General features: G+C 43.1%; 1 protein-coding gene across 2 annotated transcripts in view; it reads left to right on the forward strand.

Moving 5' to 3' along the window:
* Window positions 1-3032: 3032 nt before the first annotated feature.
* The window catches only part of pacsin1a (protein kinase C and casein kinase substrate in neurons 1a), a 70145-nt gene continuing 49542 nt past the window's right edge, over window positions 3033-23635 (forward strand). The window contains exons 1-2 of one of the 2 annotated variants that reach the window (XM_072696519.1): window positions 3036-3141; window positions 17272-17391. The gene's annotated coding sequence lies outside the window, so the exon portion shown is untranslated. Of the gene's footprint in view, window positions 3142-17271; window positions 17392-23635 lie in introns of both variants that reach the window. The other variant, XM_072696520.1, reaches the window with a different exon arrangement.

The raw sequence follows: 23635 nt of genomic DNA on the forward strand, positions 1-23635 counted from the left end.
TTGCCCGCAGAGGTCCCCTCTACCTGCGTCAGACCAGCTGCCACCTACCAGTCCGACCATCAGGCCCCCAACCCACCACCACCCATAGCAGACCAGCGGCACACCCTCCTACCGCTGCTACCTGTTTAGTGACCATGTTAAAACCTAAATGGACTCTGTGACTATCTGCCACTATTAATATCACACTATTAATATCTGCTGTATCTGGTTTGGTAATTTTTTATCAATAATTAATAAATAGTTCTGATCAGAGGAGGACGGGTCGGGTCCCCCATGTGAGTCTTGATTCCTCCCAAGGTTTCTTCCTCCAGCTCCTAGGGAAGTTTTTTTCTGCCACTGTCGCCGTTGCAACAATCAGCCATAACATTAATACCACCTACTGACTACCAGGTGATGTGAAAAACGCTGATTGTATTGATCATCTTCATCTACAGTGGCATCTCTCAAGGGGTGGACATATTAGGCAGCAACTAAGTGAACAGCCAGTTCTTGAAGGTGGTGTGTGAAGTTGAAGCAGAAAAATGGGCGAGTGTAAGAATCTGAGCCGCTTTGACAAGAACCAGACGTGAGACCCAGTGATGTTCTAGATGACTGGGTCGGAACATCTCCAGACAGGTCTTGTGGGGCTTTTCTGGTCTGCAGTGGTCAGCATCTACCAAAAGTGCTCCAAGAAAGGACAACCGGTGAACCGATGACAATCAATGGAGGCCCCATCTCTCAAAACTTACAGGACTAAAAAATCTAAAGATCTGCTGCTAATGTTAGTCTTGGTGCCACAGAGAACCTTCAGAAGTCTTGTGAAGGCCATGCCTCGAATGGTCAGATCTGCTGTGGCGTTTACAATATTAGGCAGGTGGTGCTAAGCTTATGGCTGATGATCTGTGTAAGTCATTCATTGTTGTGCATGAAATATAATGAATTATAGGTAAACAAGGAAGTACAGTATACATTTTAGTGACACTGGAAATGAGGTGATGATTGACGGTCAAGGTTTATTTTTATTTTTTTGCAGAATTACTCATTTCTTTCTTTCCTGAAGATGTGTATACCGCAGTAAAGCGAGGAAACGTCCTGGGAAAGCTCAGTAAGACAAAGTAATGGGTCACTGTGATGAAATATGCATTCGTTTTGGGGTGAATGAGGAAGCACATTACATCACTGAGGCCTACTTTCATCCATCATACTTCCATACTATCCAACATAATCCAGCATATCCATATGGGCCCCATGTGGGTTTAGAGTGGGCTAAATGATGGGCCCCAACAAGATGACCCATTTTGGACCTGACTCATTTTGTCCTCAGTCTCAGTGCAGGTGCCTTGAGCGGCAGCCCATTCAGGTTAATGATGGGTTGGGTACAGTGTAGGACCATAAGTTTGGAGACCTGATTGAGGCACAAACCCCTTTCTATTCCCCCTCCATCTCAAGTAGCCTCTGTTGCTTGCCAGGCTGCCCCTGCAAATATGACTTATGAACTTGCCTGGTCAAATGAAAGGTTAAATAAATAATAAAAAAATCATCATAATACAAACAAATCTGGCTTAAGGGCACCAGGCAGGCCCTCTTGAGCAGCTGCCGATATGGGTTAATGATAGTATAATAGGGGTACAGTGCAGGACCATATTAAATACCATACACTATATGGACAAAAGTATTGGGACACCTGCTCATGTATCATTTTTTCTGGATTTTGGAGCACTGCAAGAGCACTAGTAAGGTCAGGATGTTGGATGACCACCACCCCACCTCATCCCCAGCTCCCGAACTGGGTCCTGGATGGAGCACCACCGTCCATCATTCCGGAGAACACAGTGCTCCACAGCTCAATCCTGGGGGGCTTTATACCCCTTCTAGCCCACTCCTGGTATTAGGCAGCATGGTGCCAATATGTTCATGATGTTTATCAGCTCCAGAGAGTCCTATTCTATTGGCGGTACTACTTCTCTACAGGGAACAAACAAGCTTCATGTGCGCTTTTGCACATCTGTGTCAGCACTGGGTGTCCTAACCTCCTTTTCTTGCATTGCATTGTGGGATAATAGTGTCCCTTGTAGCCACAATCAAAGACTGTGTCTGAAATGTAAGGAATGCTGCCTGCTCAGACAGGACTCTGAGGCAGGAAGACATGCAGTCATCTAGACAAGTTCAGTAATCTAGCCTTATATTTTATTGGGCTAACAGCTAACAGCTATTAGCAAATGACAGCACAGCTAGCAGTGAGACACTGCTTCATCACTACACTTGCCTTCTGAGACAGTGTGAACAAGTCAGCTAGCTACCTCTTGGATATTTGAGAATACTCATCTTTGGCAGTTTTATCTATACGACAGTATTAGTAATTAGTGCACACTACACCTCCTAGTATTAGTATGTGGTATGCAATTGGGACGCAGCCCATACATTTACATTTACGGCTTTTTGCTGACGCTCTCACTCACCCAGCAACTTTCAAGTGGAACTCGTATGGTGGGCCAATGTAGTGTTAGGAGTCTTGCCCAAGGACATAATCACCCAGACCAGGAATGGTGGGGTAGCTCACTGGCAGATGGTGGTGTTATCCATTGCACCACACCAACCAGCAATGTATGCAACTGGGACGCAGCCAATATGTTCAACTAGCCAAAAGTCATTAGACATCAATTATTTACAGGTAAACAAGACACTCCATTATCAGCTGCATAACAGACATGATGCATTATTGATAGGTAAACAAAGAAGCACAATGCTGCCTTTTACAGTTGCAATCAAACGATGATGATGATGATGATGATGAAGAATATAATGTGTCAACACACATTAAGGCTTGGGTATCCATTAAAAAGCCATATAAACCCAACAGCATCCAATCACGTCTCGTGCTCCTGCTACTAATACGTTGCATGTTGACGTAAACAAAGCCTACAGCATGCACGGTGTTCCTCTGAGTCTCCTCCCACCTCTCCAACACACACACACACACACACACACACACACACATACACACACATGCTCATCCCCACCCCCACCATCACCACCGCCCCCCTCCATCGTTGCATCGTGATCTCTCGGATGCAGAAGGAGCCGCACGCGCACAGGGGTCACCTTCCACCCGTTTCTGCTGCAGCAGGAGGAGGAAGCTGCTGCCTTTTACTGCACAGCAGGGTAGGAGATGCTCTCGTGTCCTATATTCCTCACAAAATCCAGCAGATTGAGTCGTTATTGATTGATTGATTGATTGATTGATTTCTTTGCTTCTCCTTAGTCTTTATGGTGTGTTGTGTCGTAATGTTTAACCGATTAAGCTAAAGCTCAAGTCCTCGTTTCTAACTCGCCATTCCACCTTAAATGGTGCAGTAGCCCCGTTCTGCTGCACCGTTTAAGGTGGAACGAGGCATTCGAGCGAGAGAAGCCCAGAAGCTCAGCCCCCTCGTCACTGCAAGGATGCCCAAAGTCAGCAGCTTGGTCAGGAGATGCTGTAAACGGTCCTCTGTAAACTGTCATCTGTAGCACTGCTACTGTAGGTCTGCTGCCCAGAAAAATGGCCAGAAAATGGCCAGCTGCTGTCCAGCACAACAAACGGACACGTATAGCGTCATGTGTGGTGGTCTTGATGCTTGGGACCACCTCTACTGTGACAGTGCGTCGTAATGTCCTGTTTAAGGGCAGGTCAACACCACAATTCCTGGTAGAAGCGTGTTTGATTGGTCCTTGCTCTGCTCTTGCTCTGGTACATTCCCAGCACTGTTATCTTAGAGGAGAATAGGTAAACACACTGATGGGAGCTGGCACTGGAGACACTAGCACTGTGTATTTGCTTCGATGTCGAGCTGAACGCCAGTGAGGACATCCTGACTCGGTTATGTAACACTTTGTCATAATACACATGGCAGTCGACGCATCAAAGAGCCTCAGATATCTTTATCCTTCTGCACGCGCCACAGGACACACAGCTGGCCAGTCTGGCTGTTCAGCAGGTCTTCAGCAGGACTGTGCAAGCACTGTGCCGAGGTTTTAGACTCCTGAACACACAGTATTTAAAGGCATCTATCTTTACTGTACAAAGTCCTGATCAAAAACTCAAAAACCTGTAGTTTTTCAGTGATTTCGGACCCTTCTGAATGATACGGTGCTCTGAAAAACATCTGTTCCATCAGCCTGGCTTGTTTTGGCAGTAATTGTGTGGACGTAGCGTATTCGACTCATGTGCAACCACTTGACTCATCTGAATCATGTCAATTCAAAGAACCAAGCGGTACAGAACAGGGTTCTTTGGTTCTTGCTTATCCAAAAACCATTTATTTCCATAATGGACCTTGAATGCTTCTGAATGGGTGGACTTTTATAGGGTGTAAAGAACCTCCATGCATAATGTAAGGGTTCTATATCAGTCCTAGTGTTAGATCCTGAGTCCTAGTCCAAGTCAAGGTCCTGAATTTACTCCTAAGAGCGCATGTGATCTGATTCTCCAAGATTTTCCAAAATCCAGCCAAAGCCAAAACCCCCGTTTATAACATAAGCACATCTCAGCCAGTTTGCCCTGTAGACCACATCATTTCTGAATAATTAGCATTAGGATGTAATAAGCCACCGATTTTAAGAGATTAAAATATAATTGAGCTTAAGATGAAGGTTGAAGTTGCTGGTGTTTACTTTCGCTAGAATATGAGCTCTGAGAATACTACAATGAATGCCAGTGACTCACTCCTATTGATCCAAGAATCATCTGTCTGTGGTATTAAACACATTTTAAGAAAACCATTGAACATGTTATGCACTTAAAATGTGATGGTCAATAGGACGACGCTCTTTGGCCTGGCTGGTAAGCTTGGCTATGCGTGGTTTGCTCCGAGCTGCTACGCTGTGGCTTGTAGGTTGTTCAGTTCGTGGTGTTGTTTGAGAGCTGTCCGGGGTGCTGAAGTCAGTATTGACCTCTCAGCATGAGCTGGACTGACTACCTGTCAGCAGGGCTTCTGTAATGGGCTGGAGAAAGGCAGGGTTGGCAGAAAGACTGAGGAAGGTGAAGGGAGCCTAAGGTAACAGTCATGTGAAAATGAATAATGTGGAAAGAACTCTTAGGGGTTCGATCCTTGTTCCACATGTCTTGGGGTTCCTCCAGGTACTCAGGTTCAGGTACACCTAAACCTAACCTACAGCACCTCAACCTAGCTCCAACCTTTACCTAACCTAAACCTAACCTAACCTACACCTAAACCTAACTTACAGCACCTCAACCTAACTCTAACCTTTACCTAACCTAAACTTAACCCAACCTACACCTAAACCTAACTTACAGCACCTCAACCTAACTCTAACCTTTACCTAACCTAAACTTAACCCAACCTACACCTAAACCTAACTTACAGCACCTCAACCTAACTCTAACCTTTACCTAACCTAAACTTAACCCAACCTACACCTAAACCTAACTTACAGCAACTCAACCTAACTCTAACCTTTACCTAACCTAAACCTAACCTACACCTAAACCTAACCTACAGCACCTCAACCTAGCTCCAACCTTTACCTAACCTAAACCTAACCCAACCTACACCTAAACCTAACTTACAGCACCTCAACCTAGCTCCAACCTTTACCTAACCTAAACCTAACCTAACCTACACCTAAACCTAGCTCCAACCTTTACCTAACCTAAACCTAACCTAACCTACACCTAAACCTAACCTACAGCACCTCAACCTAACTCTAACCTAAACCTAACCCAACCTACACCTAAACCTAACTTACAGCACCTCAACCTAGCTCCAACCTTTACCTAACCTAAACCTAACCTAACCTACACCTAAACCTAACTTACAGCACCTCAACCTAACTCTAACCTTTACATAACCTAAACCTAACCTAACCTACACCTAAACCTAACCTACAGCACCTCAACCTAGCTCCAACCTTTACCTAACCTAAACCTAACCCAACCTACACCTAAACCTAACTTACAGCACCTCAACCTAACTCTAACCTTTACCTAACCTAAACCTAACCCAACCTACACCTAAACCTAACTTACAGCACCTCAACCTAACTCTAACCTTTACCTAACCTAAACCTAACCTAACCTACAGCACCTCAACCTAACTCCAACCTTTACCTAACCTAAACCTAACCTAACCTACAGCACCTCAACCTAGCTCCAACCTTTACCTAACCTAAACTTAACCTAACCTACAGCACCTCAACCTAACTCTAACCTTTACCTAACCTAAACCTAACCCAACCTACACCTAAACCTAACCTATAGCACCTCAACCTAACTCTAACCTTTACCTAACCTAAACCTAACCCAACCTACACCTAAACTTAACATACAGCACCTCAACCTAACTCTAACCTTTACCTAACCTAAACCTAACCCAACCTACACCTAAACCTAACCTATAGCACCTCAACCTAACTCTAACCTTTACCTAACCTAAACCTAACCTAACCTACAGCACCTCAACCTAACTCTAACCTTTACCTAACCTAAACCTAACCCAACCTACACCTAAACCTAACCTACAGCACCTCAACCTAACTCTAACCTTTACCTAACCTAAATTTAACCCAACCTACACCTACACTTTAACCTAAATCTAACCCACTACCCCTTAACCTCAACATAAAGGTAACCTACTATACCTAAACCTTACCCTAACCTAAACATAACCTAATCTACTACACCTCAGCCTAAACCTAAATTAACCTACTACACCTAAACCTAATTTTAACCATAGCCTAACCTACACCTTAATCTAAATTTAACCTACTAAACCAAAACCTAATTCTAACCTTAACCTAAACCTAAACTTAAACTACTACACCTAAACCTCACCATAAAGATAACCTACTACACCTGAACCTAAACCTACTACTATCTCAGCCTAAACCTAAACTTGGCCTTCTACACCTAAACCTAACTCTAACCTTAAGCTAACCTAAGCATAACCTAACCTACACATCAACCTAAACCTAAACTTAACCTACTACACCTAAACTTCAACATAAAGGTAACCTACTACACCTGAATCTAATTCTATCATTAACCCAACCTTGTGAATGGTACAGTATGTTCCAATATCTGCAAAACAGTGCCACCAGTGGATGGGAGCCACTTTTAAAATTTTTTTTCAATACTTGTCGTCGTACATGTACAGATTTTACGAGATCTTGTTATTCCAGCCTCAAATAACATTGAATATGCATGAAAATGTCATTTTTAAGTTAGTATAAGCCACACCCCTCTCTGCCCGTTTTACTCTTATAGGATGAACATTTGGTCAGTGACAGTGGTCTCCATGAAAGACTCCATTGAAAGAGACTGAGGGGAGTATCAGTGCAGAGCCTCTCCTTGCCATTACCAAATTTCCCCTGTAGCTGTTGTAGAACCCTTATAGCTGTAGCTGTTGTAGAACCCTTATAGCTGTAGCTGTTGTAGAACCCTTATAGCTGTAGCTGTTGTAGACCCCTTATAAACACATGTACAGATATGGTGTTTGAAAGCACCATGCTTTAAAAAGTTCCCAATAGTCTATGAGATGGATTTTCATTGAACTACCAGAAAAAAAACGTCTGGAAAACCCCCAGAAAAGCTTCGTCTGTTTAGCTTGACTTTCCTCCGGCGTATTCGAGGGCTGAAAAGAAAGAAGAACGCCAACTGTGAAATAATGTGAATAATTACTGGAACTATTCATTTGTCATCATTTCAATCTAAGAGGTTCCTTCCTTGGTGTTTAATTAGGTCTGATTAATTTCCTGAGCCAGCCTACAAACATCTGATGTATTCCTGCGCTTAGCAGCCAAATAAGAGCACTGAAATCATGAGCAATCAAAGCAGAGATGCCTCGAAAATGAGCTTTGCTAAAGGCATTTCTGTCGTTTTCCACTGATATGTGATCTGTAAATGCCTTCTCCAGTTATCTGAGGAATTGCACATGAACTGCTTGTGATACTTGAATGTGCAGCTTTTCCGTTCTCACAGTGAGTGAGATGTATAGAGAGAAGACCTGATGGATTCCTGGCCGAGTGGCTCAGCAGTCTAATGTGGGCATAGTCGTCCACTGTGTCCAAAGGGGTCGTGGGTTCGAATCCCGAGCCATGCCCTTTTTGCCATCAGCTGCCAGAGTCTGGGAGAGCGCAATCGGCCGGGTTCTCTCCGGGTGGGTAGATGGCGCTCTCACCCCTCAATCACTCTTGAGCGATGTTGGCCGGCACAGGTATCTGTTAGCTGGTGGTGCGGTGGACCCAGAGCTTTACTCCGACCATGAAAAGGAGTGGTGGCTGGCTTTACATGGAGGAGGAGGAGGAGGAGGAGGAGGCATGGCATGGGTTAAGTCCGGGGCATGGTTTACTTCCCTGTTTGTCATTCACGTGTGGTTGTATACGTGCTTGTCCTTGATTTGTCCAAGTTAACGACAAGGTGGTGCTTCCAGACTGGTCCAGGCAGAAGGTTCAGATGGAGATTTATTGGGATGCGGCGTCAATGTCTCGGGTTGTTTGGGTACGACATGAGATAACTATTTGAGAGAGAGAGAGAGAATAGAGAGTGAGAGAGACATCCTTTGCTATCTTGTTGCCCTTTGAGGTTTGTCCCTCATTGTGACCTCCCCCTGTCCCTGCACCCCCCCCCCCCCACACACACACACACACACTGATGAAGGTAATCGACTATTCTGGAAATATCGGAAACACTTGTATGAATGTTGGGTGTGAGGTTACGTGGAGTTCATTTTGCAACACACAATTGGCAGGTCTCTGTGTGGCCGCATAGCAAGGGATGTGATTTTGCCAGTAATGGGACTCGCTGGTATCAGACGAGCGTGAACGCTGGCACTGAAGCGGAGGTGACTGCGATGGCTTTTCAGCATCCAGAGGAGTCATGCAGCGCCATAGATAGATTATAATGAGCTTTTCTTTTTTTTTTTTTTTTTTCCACGGCTGCTTTCTCGTCCCTCAGCATGACATCACTCCTGCAACACAGATGAGAGATGAGCTCCTCCCACAAATGCTTCTTTCTTTGTAGCAACTGTTGCCACGCTGGCTAACAAATGCAGGTTCAGTGTAATGAGAGATTGTAGGGGACCACTCAAACACAACCCTGGGAAAGCGGTTCACTCTGTGGCTCCGCCTCCTCGATCTGTTTACTGCTAATTCCTGTGTAGAATCCAAAGAAATATATACACTATAGTGACAAAAGTATTGGGACACCTGCTCTTCTGAATTAAGAGTATTAAAAGAGTCTATTTGCTGAAGTAACTGCCTCCACTGTCCAGAAGGAGAAGAAGAAGAAGAAGGCTTTCTACTAGATTTTGGAGGAGCATTGCTGTGAGGATTTGGTTGCATTCAGCAACAAGAGGGTTAGTGAGGTCAGGATGTTGGATGATCACCACCCCACCTCACTCGATTCAGCACCAACCATCCATCCTTCCAGAGATCACAGTTTGTCCACTGCTCCACAGCTCAATGCTGGGGGGCTTTATACCCCTCTAGACCACGCCTGGCGTTAGGCAGCATGGTGACTGTGGACCTATGTTAATCTGCACGTGCAGAGAGTCCTACTCTATTGCTGGTACTTCTCTACAGGGGCTAGGAAAGCTGTCTGTGTGTGTGTGTGTGTGCATTTGCACATCTGTGTTCAGCAATGGGTGCAACTTAAAGTAGCTGAATGCAATTATTAGAAGGGGTGTCCACAAATATTTGGACATGTGGTGTATGTATATAGGAAATAAGTCTGCTGCTGTCTTTTAATATAGTTTTTAGTTTTTATTTTAATATAGTTTTATTCACATATTTTAACAGTACAGTACAGTATTTTAATAGTAGTAGCAGTAATTGCCAAGAAGTGATAGTTGTAGCAGTAGGCTTATAACAGTAGTAGTAGTCGTTTAGTAGTAGTAGTAGTAACAGCAGCCTATTAGCAATAGTAGTAGTTATATATACATATATATATATGTATATATATTATAACTGTCTTTTAATAGTTTTTAACAGTACTGATTCATGATATTATAGTAGTCTAATAGTAGTAGTAGAAGTAGCAGACATCTATTAGTGGTAGTAGCTTAGAAGTAGTAGTAGCAGTAGTAGTTGTCCTCTAGTAGTAGTAATAGTAGTACAGAAGCATCAGCCTGGGAGATTTGCCTCTAGTAACATTCAGTAGTGGTAATAGTAGTAGTGGCTGCATAATAGTAGCTGTTGACCAGTAGTAGAAGTTATAGCTATAGCCCAATAGTAGTAGCAGTAATTGCCAAGAAGTGATAGTTGCAGCAGTAGCCCTACAGCAGAAGTAGTAGTAGTTTAGTAGTAGTAGTAGTAGCAGCAGCCTATTAGCAGTAGTAGTAGCCTAGTACTAGTAGTAGCAGCCCAAAAGTAGTAGTAGTAGTCTAATATCAGTAGTAGTAGTAGTAGTAGCCTTGTAGTAGTAGTAGTAGTAGTTTAGTAGCAGTAGTAGTAGCAGCAGCCTATTAGCAGTAGTAGTAGCTATATATACATATATATAACTCTTTTAATATAGTTTTTAGTTTTTATTTTAATATAGTTTTATTCACATATTTTAACAGTACTGATTCATAATATTATCAATAAACACTATCCTTGCAATCACCAGTCTCATAGCCCTTAAAAGTGCCTTACAAAAAACATCATTTTTAGGCATCGAGCAGCGTCTCTTACTGCCTCTCAGATGGTCTGCCCCTGTGTGTGTGTTGGAGAGTTAGCCTACATCGCCAGTTTCCCCACAGAGCTTTTCACTCTGTTGCTCTGTGTGCTCTCCATCTTTAGCGGCGTTTACACGTTCGCTTGAGCGAGGAGACAGTGACTGCGCCCTTTGAACATGTCGTCCTCACCCTCCTCCCATTTTCACAGCCTGCCGCACACCTATACGGCCCTGTGAGAGAACCACCCGTACACCTCTCTCGCACAAACTGCTGATCTCGGACCAGACGCACCCTGCAGCTTGCAAATAGTCTTTAATAGTGCTGCGTCATACAGACTAAACACCACTATCCAGATTCTATTAAACAGTGTGGTTGCAAAACACTAAACATGCACCAATGAAAAGGTTACGCAATATGTCCAAATGTTTGTGGACACCCTGTCTAATGAATGCATTCAGCTACTTTCAGTTGTGCCAATGCACAGACACACACACACAGCTGGTCTAGTCCCTGTAGAGAAGTACTGCCAATAGAATAGGACTCTCTGGAGCAGATAAACATGAACCTATTGCACTATGCTTGCTAATACCAGGCATGGGCTAGAAGGGTGTGAAGCCCCCCAGCATTGAGCTGTGGAGCAGTGGAAGAACTGTGGTTGTTGCTCCATCCAGTACTATTGGGATGAGTTGGGTGGTGATCATCCAACAACAGTGTCTTGAAGTATGTCATACTATGTCATCCTTATTCATCCCAAAATTAACTACGTTTACTTCTGAGAGAGAAGAGCATCACCCAAACCTGCCTGAAGAAGAACCAGCGGTCAGCAGGGAGAGCGAATCAGATCTGTGAGAGTAAAGCAACCACAAAACAGAAGAAGACTGCTGGGAATGAGCTCCACCAGAGTACATTCAATTAAGAAACACTCACAACTTGTGGTTTCCAGGGTCACTGAACTATTAAACTCTGATGTAATCTCAGAACGGGCTGTATGCATTTACACCACAGCAAAAATAAAATCCCAGCTGATAAAACCAGGGTTTGTGTGATGTCCAGAGGGACGAACATCTAGCATCTAGCAAGTAGCATCAGTAGTAGTTGTAGTAGCCTAGTAGTAGTAGTAATAGTAGCAGTGCTAGTCAAGTAGTATTGGTAGTAGCCTAGGAGTAGTAGTAACAGTAGTGGGCTAGTGGTAGAATTAGTGGTAGCCTAAGAGCAGTTGTAGTAAACGTAGCCTGGTAGTGGTAGAAGCCTAGAGGTAATAGTAGTAGAAGTAGCAGTGTTAGTCTGGTAGTATTGGAGGTAGCAACTGTAGTAGGCTAGTAATAATAGTAGTTGTAGCCTAATAACAGTAGTAGTAGTAGTAGCGAATGTCTGTTAGTTGTAGTAGCCTAGAAGTAGTAGTAGCAGTAGTAGTTGTCCTCTAGTAGTAGTAATAGTAGTACAGAAGCATCAGCCTCGGAGTTTTGCTACTAGTAACATTAAGTAGTGGTAATAGTAGTAGTAGTAGTGGCCGCATAATAGTAGTTGTCGACCAGCTATAGCCCAATAGTAGTAGCAGTAATTGCCAAGAAGTGATAGTTGTAGCAGTAGCCTTATAGCAGTAGTAGTAGCCTAGTACTAGTAGTAGCAGCCCAGTAGTAGTACTAGCCTAGTAGTAACAGCACAATAGCAGTAGTAGTAGTCTAATATCAGTAGTAGTAGTAGTCTAATATCAGTAGTAGTAGTAGCCTTGTAGTAGTATCAGCCCAGTAGTAGTAGTCTACTATCAGTAGTAGTAGTAGTTTAGTAGTAGTAGTATTCATAGTAGCCTATTAGCAGCAATAGTAGTAGTCTAATATCAATAGTAGTAGTAGCCTAGTAGTAGTAGCAGCAGCTCAGTAGTAGTAGTCTAGTATCAGTAGTAGTAGTAGTTTAGTAGTAGTAGTAGTAGCCTATTAGCAGTAATAGTAGTAGTCTAATATCAGTAGTAGTAGTAGCCTAGTAGTAGTAGCAGCAGCTCAGTAGTAGTAGTCTAATATCAGTAGTAGTAGTAGTTTAGTAGTAGTAGTAGCCTATTAGCAGTAATAGTAGTAGTCTATCAGTAGTAGTAGTAGTTTAGTAGTAGTAGTAGTAGCCTATTAGCAGTAATAGTAATAGCCTAATATCAGTAGTAGTAGTAGCCTAGTAGTAGTAGCAGTCCAATAGTAGTAGCCTAATATCAGTAGTAGTAGTAGCCTAGTAGTAGTAGCAGTCCAATAGTAGTAGTCTAATATCAGTAGTAGTAGTAGTTTAGTAGTAGCCTATTAGCAGTAATAGTAGCAGCCCAGTAGTAGTAGTAGCCTAATATCAGTAGTAGTAGTAGCCTAATATCAGTAGTAGTAGTAGCCTAGTAGTAGTAGTAGCAGCCCAGTAGTAGTAGTAGCCTAATATCAGTAGTAGTAGTCCACTACTACTAGTAGTAGTTGTAGCCTAGATGTATTTACACTACACTGCAAATCCCAGCTAAAACAAGCAGACTTACATAAAACAAGTAAAACATAGAGCATAGCAATGTGTTGAAAGTCATAAAATAATTACTCTCAGAGGGAAGATCGCTCCACAACTGATCCACTCTGTAGAAATATCATATTGATTTTTGAGATGTTTGACTGTTCATTGTCCAGATCTCAAAGTTCAGTCAAGTGTATTAATAATTAGCTGTAGCTAAGTGTGTGTGAGTGTGTGAGGCTCTGAGGGACTGCTCAGGCTTAAACATCAGCCATCTAGATATGGCCAGAGCCTCTGAGAAAGGCTGTTGTTGTGAATAATGGAGCTCAGTGATTATTATGCACTCGTGTGTAGGTGTGTTTCTTCCACGCTGGGAGGAGGCGAGGAGGAGAAAACACAAAGCTGGATATTGCTCGTGTTTAAGCTGATGTGCTTGTTTTCATACATTTTCAGGACACCATGAACAATAATGTCCTGAAAACATATATAATTTAGGTACTTCCATATTTGTTATAGATATTAGGGAAATATTATTGTATATTATATTATATATCAGGATCATAGACTGCTAGACTGCTGGCTGATGGAACCAGGGTTTGTGTGATGTCCTGAGGGACGAACGTAGCCATGTAGTACTACTAGTAGTAGTAATAGCCTAGTAGAAGTAGTAGTAATAGTAGCAGTAGTAGCCTAAGAGTAGTAACAGTAACAGTAGTCTACTAGAAGTGATAGTAGTAGTAGCCAAATAGCAGTAGTAGCATTAGTAGTAGTAGTAGTAGCAGCAGAAGCCTAGTAGTGGCAGTAGACTAGAAGTAGTAGTAATTATAGTCCACTACTTACATAATTGTAATAAATATTGGGGAATATTATCATATATTCTATACCTGGGTCCCATAAGCTGCCAGCCTAAGCAAGGCCCTTGACTCCCCCTGCTGCAAGGCTTTGACCCCAGCATTTTAACATGTGATATGCATGTATAAAATAAAATATACTTTCATTCATCACTGTGTAAAAGTATACAGTAAAGCATAGAAAGACAATAAAGATGCTTACTGATGTTTTGTTGCTGTTGGAACATTGTATCTCCAAAGGAAAAGTAGTAGCCTCTGAGTAGTAGTAGTAGTAGCACCTGCCATAGTCTAGTATCAGCACTAGTAGTAGAAGAAGTAGTAGCAGCAGTAGCCTAGTACTAGTACTAGTGGTAGTAGCTTAGTAGTACTATTGGTAGTGTCTAATAGTCATAGTAACAGTGATACTATTAGCCTAGTAGTTATAGTAGTAGTAGTAGCTGCCACAGTCTAGTAGTACTACTACTAGTAGTAGTACTATAGTAGTACAGCTAGTAGCAGCAGCAATAATAATAATAATAGTAGCCTAGTAGTGGTAATATTACTACTAGTACCCGCCATAGTCTAGTTGTAGTAGTAGTAGTAATATTATTATTATTAGTAGTAGTAGTAGTCATAGTAGAAGCATGAAGTAGCCTTGGTAGCTTACTAGTACTATTAGTAGTGATAGTAATCTAGTAGTACAAGCCTAGTAGAAGAAGTAGCAGTACTAGTAGTAGCCTGGGAGTAGTAGTAGTAGTAGTGGTAGCCTAGTAGTGGTAGTTGTCTAGTAGTGCTACTAGTAGTAGTACTGGCCTAGTAGCAGTAGTATCGGTATGAAGTCTGGTAGTACAAGTAATAATTGTAGAAACCATCAAAGCCTTTTAGTAATAGTAGTAGTAGTAGTAGCAGTGGTAGTGTAGTAATACTAGTAAGAGTAGCCTATTACTACTTTTAGCAGTGGTAGTAGTCTAGTAATACTGCTATTAGTGATACTAGCCTAGTCATAGCAGTAGTAAAATAGAAGTAGCAGTAGTAGTTTAGCAGTGCCAGCAGAAGTATGACTACTACCACTACATATATGTACATGCTCGCCATTAGGTACATATATCTGAAGATGATGTCCATCATCATCATCATCATCATCCTCATCTGTTTGCACTGCCAACGTTCACAAGTAGTTTTTGGTCTGAAAGTGGACTGATTTAGCATTTCTACCAGACTGTGAGATTGAAGTGCGTGATACCAAAGCCCTGTTCCTCCATTCCCCTCGTCCTGCCCAGCCGCTGTGTCTCCTCAGACAAAACAGTGAGTCTGACTGTGTGTGTGTGTGGGGGTGTTAGAGGTGAACAGAGCGGACAGGTTGTCTCAGACTGCCACGTGTCCTCAGGCTGGTCAGACAGGACACAAAGGGCAGATCTCATTTGGATTAAGAATGCTGACTTGCACACAAACCTAGAAGCATTCGTTAAAGGATTAGTGTGCAATATTTTAGTAGAAGGCCACGTTATCAGGCCCCCGCCCCTGTCCGCCTTCCATCTCTTGTGGCTTCACCATGCTGGTCTACAGATGTACAGCTGCTGCACAGTTTGTTTTAGACAGCGATGCTCTCTTCAGTACCATAGAATGCATTTATTTGAATGAAAAATGTGTAGATGTGGGTTTACAAGCACATTTACCACCCCGTTACGTTACCTCACCATGACGAATGCTGATTTTTTATGGTGCTGTTTTAGGGAGGGCGTGTGAAAGAAAACGATCGGCTGGTTTACGGCACCGTGATGGCTCACAGGAGCCACATAGCTTAGCCTAGCATAGCATAGCCTGGTTTTTAGACCTGTAAGAAGACTTTTAGATTCATTCATGTCCGTGGTTATTATAATAATTAAAATCATTATATAACTATAAAGTCTCACTGAATAGTCTTGTGGTTGTCTCTGTGTCCTCTTGGTGTTCTCTTGGTGTCCTCAGTCAGTGTGGTGTTTGGTTAGCTAGCTGAGGAGCTGTAGTAAGCTCTCCTAGAGTTAGCTTTTAGCCTAGTACTGATGCCTGATACTTGCTTCACCGACTTCCCTGGGGCGTACGGTGCTCCCTAAACCTGCAGTGGGCCTGAGTGATGTTTCATGGCTAGCATAAGCTTTCTTTTTTAGCCTTGATTCTGTACTTACCCTTGAATGGCTTTCACTGGTGGGTTGGGCGTACGTATATTTTGGTGGTGTAAATATAATGAGTCAAGACTGTTGTGTAACAGTTTGGGGGTTTCAGAATTGGCCTGTTTTACTTCATATCAAATCAAATCAAATTTATTTGAGTAGCTTTTTACAACTGGTGTTGTAAGAAAGCAGCTTTACACCATCCGTAATTAGTAAAAGACAATAAATTAATTAATTAAGACCCCCAGTGAGCAGCCAACGGCGACAGTGGCAAGGAAAAACTCCCTCAGAGCTGGAGGAAGAAACCCTGGGAGGAACCAAGACTCACAAGTGGGACCTGACCCGTCCTCCTCTGATCAGAACTATTTATTAATTATTGATAAAAGTCACTAAACCACTGAAACCATTGAACTGCTCTGGTGTGCAACATATTCATAATCATAATATAATAATCATGGTGTCATATAGCTTAATATAGTCATAGCGGTGATGTTCAGAGTAAGGATGAGTAATAGTGGTGATATTAATAGAGGCAGATATTAATAGAATCCATTTAGGTTTAAACATGGTAGAACATTAGGCAGGTAGCAGTGGTAGGAGGGTGTGCCGCCGGTCTGGCATGGGTGGTGGTGGTGGCGATGGGGGGCGGGTCTGGTTGTCGGACTGGAAGGTGGTAGCTGGTCTGACGCAGGTGGAAGGGACTCCCAGCGGTCAGTCTTCCAGCTGGTCTTGGGCTGGATGAGTGGGCGATCGTTTACTAGGAGAAGGTAAAGAGACAGAGTTAGTTCTGAATGGATTTATGGAGAGCGTACTTACGTTGGATTCTGACTGAGCGACAGAACACAGCCAAGATGAATAGAGTTTTCCATTCTAGGACACCTTTAGTGTAAAATGTTCCCATTTATTACAGAGATGTTAACAGGTCAGCCATTTCTCAGCTTCTTGCGCCGAGCTCCGAGCAGAAGAGTATACAGAGATGATTAGCTCCATTATCTCTTCAGGTGGCCCAAACTGGCTCTTCCAATTATACATCTTGTCAAGGTCAAATACCAGTGAGAGTGAGGAGGAGGAGGAGGGGGGGGATAACAGGCCCTTTCAGACAGTAAATCTAGGGCTCCCACAAAGGAGCGAACGCGGAAAAGAGAAGAATCTGACCACTTTCTGTTTTCCACTGTTCTCTTTTCTTTATTCTCCCAGGTAATCTCCTGTAGAGTCCACTGACAGACCGGCAGTTCTCTCTCTCTCTCTGTCTGCCTCTGTCTCGCTCGCTCACTCTGTTGGGTGTATGGGAAGCTGGTTTGTCCTCAGGTGGAGAAGGTAGGTCACTTTGCTCTCTTTACATCACCCAGTGCGCTCTCGCTTCATCTAAGACGCTTCAGGGAGCTACAGAGGAGCAGCATCAACAGATGGAGGGTTTTGCCTGTTGCTCTCTGATGTTCTTCAAGCTTGATTCCAGTCATCTGGGAATGATATGACTGACACAAATTCCAATTTATTTGAGTCTTTTGTGGTTATTTTATTTAACACACTTAAATATGAAGGTCCTGGAGATGCACAATAATACAGGAATCATGCAGTACGACATATTGTATGACTGACACTGAAAAAGGGATGTCAGAAGAACCGGTGCTTCAGTAAATGCTAAAATTCTAATATTCTTTCGGTACTTGTTGTATATGGTGCCGAAGCTACCATAACTTGCTCCTGAGCCCCAAAACTGACCAAAATCAACAAATGACATGTTTCCTCAGTAAATAGCAGAAGAAATATCAGATTTAAATCCCATATTTTAACTGTTTCTGACGTTTTTGAGCAAATAAGACAATCCACACTGCTCAGTAATAGGCTCGTGCCTGCAATGAACGAGCCCAAGGTGGGAGGGGCGATCAGATGTGAGGAAAAGCGAGAAGGGAGGGGCTCTGAGTTCAAATTTCATTATTTTTCATTTTTTTATATTTTTTATTATAATATTTATATATATATATATATATATATATATATATATATATATATATATATATATATATATATTAATTTATATTATAAATGTCCTTATTAGTCTAATCAATGGAAATATCTGCTAAAAAACACACTAGATTATTTATTTCTAACAAGAACTATGAGATATGAACTGTGTATTGCAGTTCTTATTAGCCAACAAAATGAAAAATACAGGCGTAAAGGCCGTAAAGGCCTAAATTCTGTTAATATGTACTAATTAATATTTCAAATGATCATATTTCAGTAGCGTACATTCTCCTGAAAATAATATCTGGCATGTGGGACATTCTCCTATAAATATTTTGTAATTTATTTTATATTGATATTTATTTATTTATTTATTTATTTATTTTGTTGTATCAAAATTGGTATGGAGAATTAATTCATTTTAGTGGTTTTATTTATTGGTACTGACTACCAAATTTATGGTATTATGACATCTCTATACAGACAGAAGCCGAATGAACTGATGGTCTACAAGATAAGTGTGGTGTAGTGTAGTGGATAACATCACCACTATTCCCCTGGCAGAGAAAGAGCAAGAGCACCATTCTGCCGATTCTGACCGATAATGGGCAAGACACCTAATGCTGCATTCTCCTACCTGTGTAGCATAATTCAGATGAAATGAGAGGCATTCTGGATAAGAGCTTCAGCCACAATAACATCTCTCCAGCTGTTGTTCACGGCTAAGACGCGCTCCTGTGTGACTGGATGGTTTAATGGTTTCTAATAATCCATTATTAACTTGAGTGTATAATTACTTGGCTCCTAATTAAACTAAAAAAAGAACAGTTCCATTAGATTGAACTTACATTTGCAGCCTGTCATTACAGGTTATTACAGGGAAACCTGTATGGTGAGCAAACAAGCTTAATTATTCTTTTAGAAATATCTTTTATTAAGGAGTTAGCATGTGCAAAATACAGGAAGGTCATTCCCATGATCAGTTACTGATGGTTAAACAGTAATTACACGGTTTGTGCTCTGAACTCGGCTGGACCTTGCAGCTTTTTGGTTGAGCTAACGTGGCAATTCAGACGCAGAACAATTCCAGACTGCATCCATCTGTTTCTCTGCATTCGTTGTTAGCTTCCTTTCCCCCTGTTCTTCAATGGCCAGGACCCCACAGCACTGACCACCACAGAGCAGGTGTTATCTGGGTGGTGGGTCATTCTCAGCTCTGCAGTAACAGTGATGTGTTGTGGTGTGTTAGTAGTGTGTATTGCGCTGCTGGTGGTACGAGTGGTAGATCAGACACAGCAGTGCTGCTGGAGTGCTTAAACACCTCAGCTTCTCTCTCTGCTGGACTGAGATCAGCCCACCAACCAGGAACATCCAGCCAACAGCGTCCTGTCAGCACTGATGAAGGACTAGAGCTTTTGTCTTTGACTTTACTGTCTCTACAGGGTGGACTGACTACGTAGGAATGGACAGTGAGTGGACAGACACAGTGTTTAAGCACTCCAGCAGCACTGCTGTGTCTGATCTACACAAACTACTAACACACTCGCCTCCACCATGTGAGTCAGTCAGTGTCACGGCAGTGCTGAGAATGACCCACCACCCCAATACTACAGTCTGCTCTGTGGTGGTCAGTCCTGTGGGGTCCTGAGCATTGAAGAACAGGGTCAAAGGGGGCTAATAACACACTAAACTCACTATTTCAGCCTCTAAACCTCATAGTTTTTATAAAGGAACTGGTGGAGTTCCCCTAGGTTAGTTAAAGCTAAGCTGTTTGATGGAGGCTGTACTTTGCCTTGGCAGTCCATTCAGCGACTCATGTAAATCTGCCACCAGTCCAGTTGGTGGGACTGGAGCTGTTCTGTGTGCTGCTGTGGTTTTTTATGTGTTAACATAGAGGAGTAGATTGAACCGCAGCCCCACTAGCCCCACTTTTCCATCTGCCCTAAGGGCTAACTATATTAAAAAGCTGGGTGAAATATACCCCCTGTTAGTTTTTTTTTTTTACCGCAGTCCCCTGCCATCCCTGCCGAAAAAAGAGCGATGTAATGATTTCACAGGATTTACTGACATCAGTTTAAAAACAGTGTATTACGACAGTGAGCTGGCCCTCCAGAGTAATAAGGGCTCTCTGTTTGAGTTCCAGAGACGAGTGTTTGTACAGGGAAGTCTCAGAACGCATCTATCGCCGTCCCTGTTCTGTAAGACCCTTCCCCAGAGCCAAACCAGCGAACGGCGTGTGTGGGTTTGTGAGAATCGGCCTTCATATTTAACTAATGAGCAATCTGCCCATGAATTTCTTTACTGTTTTGATTATAGTGCACAATAGATGTACACCGTCTGTCCAAATCTTTGTGGACACACTTCGTATGACTGCATTCAGCTATTTTAAGGTGCACCTAATGCTGACACTGATGTGCAAATGTACACACAGCTTGTCTAGTCCTTGTAGGACCATTGGAACCATGCCTAAAGGCCAGGAGTGGACTAGAGGGGTATAAAGCCCCCCAGGAAGAGCTGTGTTCTCTGGAATGATGGATGGTTGGTGCTCCATCTAATACTTTTGGGATGAGTTGAGGATGATGAGGTGGGATGGTGATCTTCCAACATCCTGACCTCACTAACGCTCTTGTTACAGAATGCAATCAAATCCTTACAGCAATGCTCCTCCAAAATCTAGGACAGTAGAGACAGTTACTTCTACAAAAGCAGAATGAACTCCTTTAAGGAACTTTTGATTTCAGAAGAAGCAATGCATAAGTGTGTGTCCCAATACTTTTGTCCCTACAGAGTAGGTGGAATTAAATGATAGCATTGCTGACTGCAGTGATAAGAGTGACATAAGCCTATAGTACTGGTACTAGTGCAACTGGTCCAATGCCTGGGTCAGCTGTTAGCTTTAACGTTAGCAACTGACTCTCTATACAGGCTGGAGACTGTGTTGCTGCTATTGACTTCCTTACAGTCCTTTATTAAAAAATCCAAGAACATCTGCAGTGTTCCTAAAGAGTTTGTCCTTACTCCCACAGACTAATTGGCCTACCGGCTTATAAGATGTATAAAAAGAGTTATTGGTGTCCCATCGCTTCTTTTTTTAGCCTGTGAGCCAGTGCGGATCCACAGCCATGCTCTCTCTCGCTGATTGCACACGGGCGAGTTTCAAAAAAGCATCAGAGCATGAAGAACATTGTAAAATGCTAGAGCGAGCATCGCCTTCAACCCCGAGAACATGATCTGAGCAGTGCAATGCTTTTGGAAAAGTGAAGCCAGGCATGGACAGAAACGCCAGAATACACTACACTACATGTCCAAAAGTTTGTAGACACCTCTTTCAGTTGCACCCATATGCCAATTGAATAGGACTCCCTGAAGCAGATATCAACCAGAGACATCAACCAATTGGCACCATGCTGCCTAATGCCAGGCGTGGGCTAGTAGAGGGGTATAAAGCCCCCCAGCATTGAGCTGTGGAGCAGTGGAGGAACTGTGTTCTCTGGAATGATGGATGGTGGAGCTCCATTCAGTACTTTTGGGATACGTTGGGGAGTTGAGGATGATCACCAACACTCTTGTGGCAGAATGCAACCAAATTCTCACAGCAATGCTCCTCCAAGCCTTCCTTCTGAAGTTATCTCCTGGACAGTTCGTCCATGGGCAATAGAGACAGTAGAGACTCCAGCAAAAGCAGGACGAACTGTTTGAATACACTGTGAATGAGCAGGTGTCCCAATATTTATGTCCAGGTACTGTAGCTAACTCGTGGAACCCTTGTCAAATGTTGTCAGTGCCCTCGAACAGTTAAACAGCCCCGAAGAGCCGAGCTGAGCCGAGCTGAGCCGGGCTGAGCCGAGCTGAGCCGGGCTGGCTGGGTGGGTGTGGGTGGGTGGGTTTGGGGGTGTTTCTGTAATGTTTGGTGTCTGAGTCATAAGTAAGATTTGCACTTCAGAGACAGGCAGCACTGAGCCTTGGCCTTAGCCACACACACACACACACACACACACACACACACATTACTTACGGTCATCTCTCTCTCTCTCTCTCTCTCTCTCTCTCTCTCTCTCTCTCTCTCTCTCTTTCTCTGTGCATGACAGGAAACACGGTTGAATTTTGGTTGAGCATTCATATATTTAAAATACTCCAAATAAACAAACAAACAAACAAATAAATAAATAAATAAGCAGAGAAACAGATTAGAGCAGTCAGCCAAAGTCATAGCAGCTCTCCTTGCCTTTGAAGAGACTCCATTTGTATTCTGTACTGAAGCTTAGCTAAATGGAGAAAAGAGAGAGAAGGAGAGGGAGAGCGAGAGACACAGAGAGAGAGAGAGAGAGGGAGAGAGATGATGGTAGGCTTGTGGATTTATTATCACACCAACCAAACGCCCCCAGCAGCCCCCCCCCCCCCCCCCCTTCTCCATGTTTCTTGTACGCTGTGATTGGGAGTGCTAAAAGACAGAATGGGCGAGCGAGAGAGATGGAGAGGCAGATGGAGGGAGCGGGTGAGGGAGAAAGATGGAAAGCGAGAGAGGCAGCATTGTAGCTCGGGTGGGTGCAGGAATAAATGAACTGACCATTTGCGAGCAGATTATCTCTCTCGCTTTCTCTCTCGCGCATTCCTCCACTGCTTCACAGCTCAATACTGGGGGGCTTTATACCCCTCTAGCCCACGGCTGGCGTTAGGCAGCATGGTGCCAGTAGGTTGATGATGTTTATCAGCTCCAGAGAGTCCTATTCTATTGACAGTACTTCTCTACAGGGACTAGACAAGCTGTGTGTGTGCATTTGCACATCTGTATTTAGCAATGGGTGTCCACAAACATTTGGACATAGTGTATATAGCTCTCTATTATTATATCTCTCTCTCTCTACACACACATATATATATATATATATTTATATACATGTAGCTCCCTCTCTCTCTCTCTCCCCCTCTCTCTCTCTCGCTCTCTCGCTCTGTCACTGTCACTAGGAGGGATGAGGTTACATAAGCACTGCACTGACCTGAGCACAGCGTTACTCAGCGCCTGTGTCCGCTGGCTGAATGTACACATCCAACCCCCACTGTCTGCATGTGTTTGGCTTAGACCTCGGCTGGTGACCACGTTTAATAGCCTAGTGATAATTTTACCCTTTAAGAGTGCTGGTTTGCAAGCTGAATGGACAAAAGTATTGGGACGCCTGCTTATTTATTGCTTTTTCTGAAATCAAAGGTATTAAAAAGAGTTTCTCCCGCTTCTGTTGGGGTATCTGTCTCTACTGTCCAGGAAAGAAGGCTTTCTGCTAGATTTTGGAGGAGCATTGCTGTGAGGATTTGGTTGCATTCAGCGACAAGAGCGTTAGAGAGGTCAGGATGTTGGATGATCACCACTCTACCTCATCATCCCCAACTCATCCCAAAAGTAGGGGGGGGGGGGTTGGACCCCTCTATGATTTTGGCATAGGAGTCTCATTTTGGCTCATTTTAAAGGGCTTATTGATATAATTTAGTTTGTGAGTAAGTAACTCCAAATCAAGCACCCTAGCAACCACTACACAACTCCATAGAAAGCACATGGCAACACCATAGCAACCCTTAGTATTCTCAATAATGAGAATAC

Source organism: Salminus brasiliensis, chromosome 14, assembly GCF_030463535.1.
Source record: "Salminus brasiliensis chromosome 14, fSalBra1.hap2, whole genome shotgun sequence".
NCBI classification, from domain to species: Eukaryota; Metazoa; Chordata; class Actinopteri; order Characiformes; family Bryconidae; genus Salminus; species Salminus brasiliensis.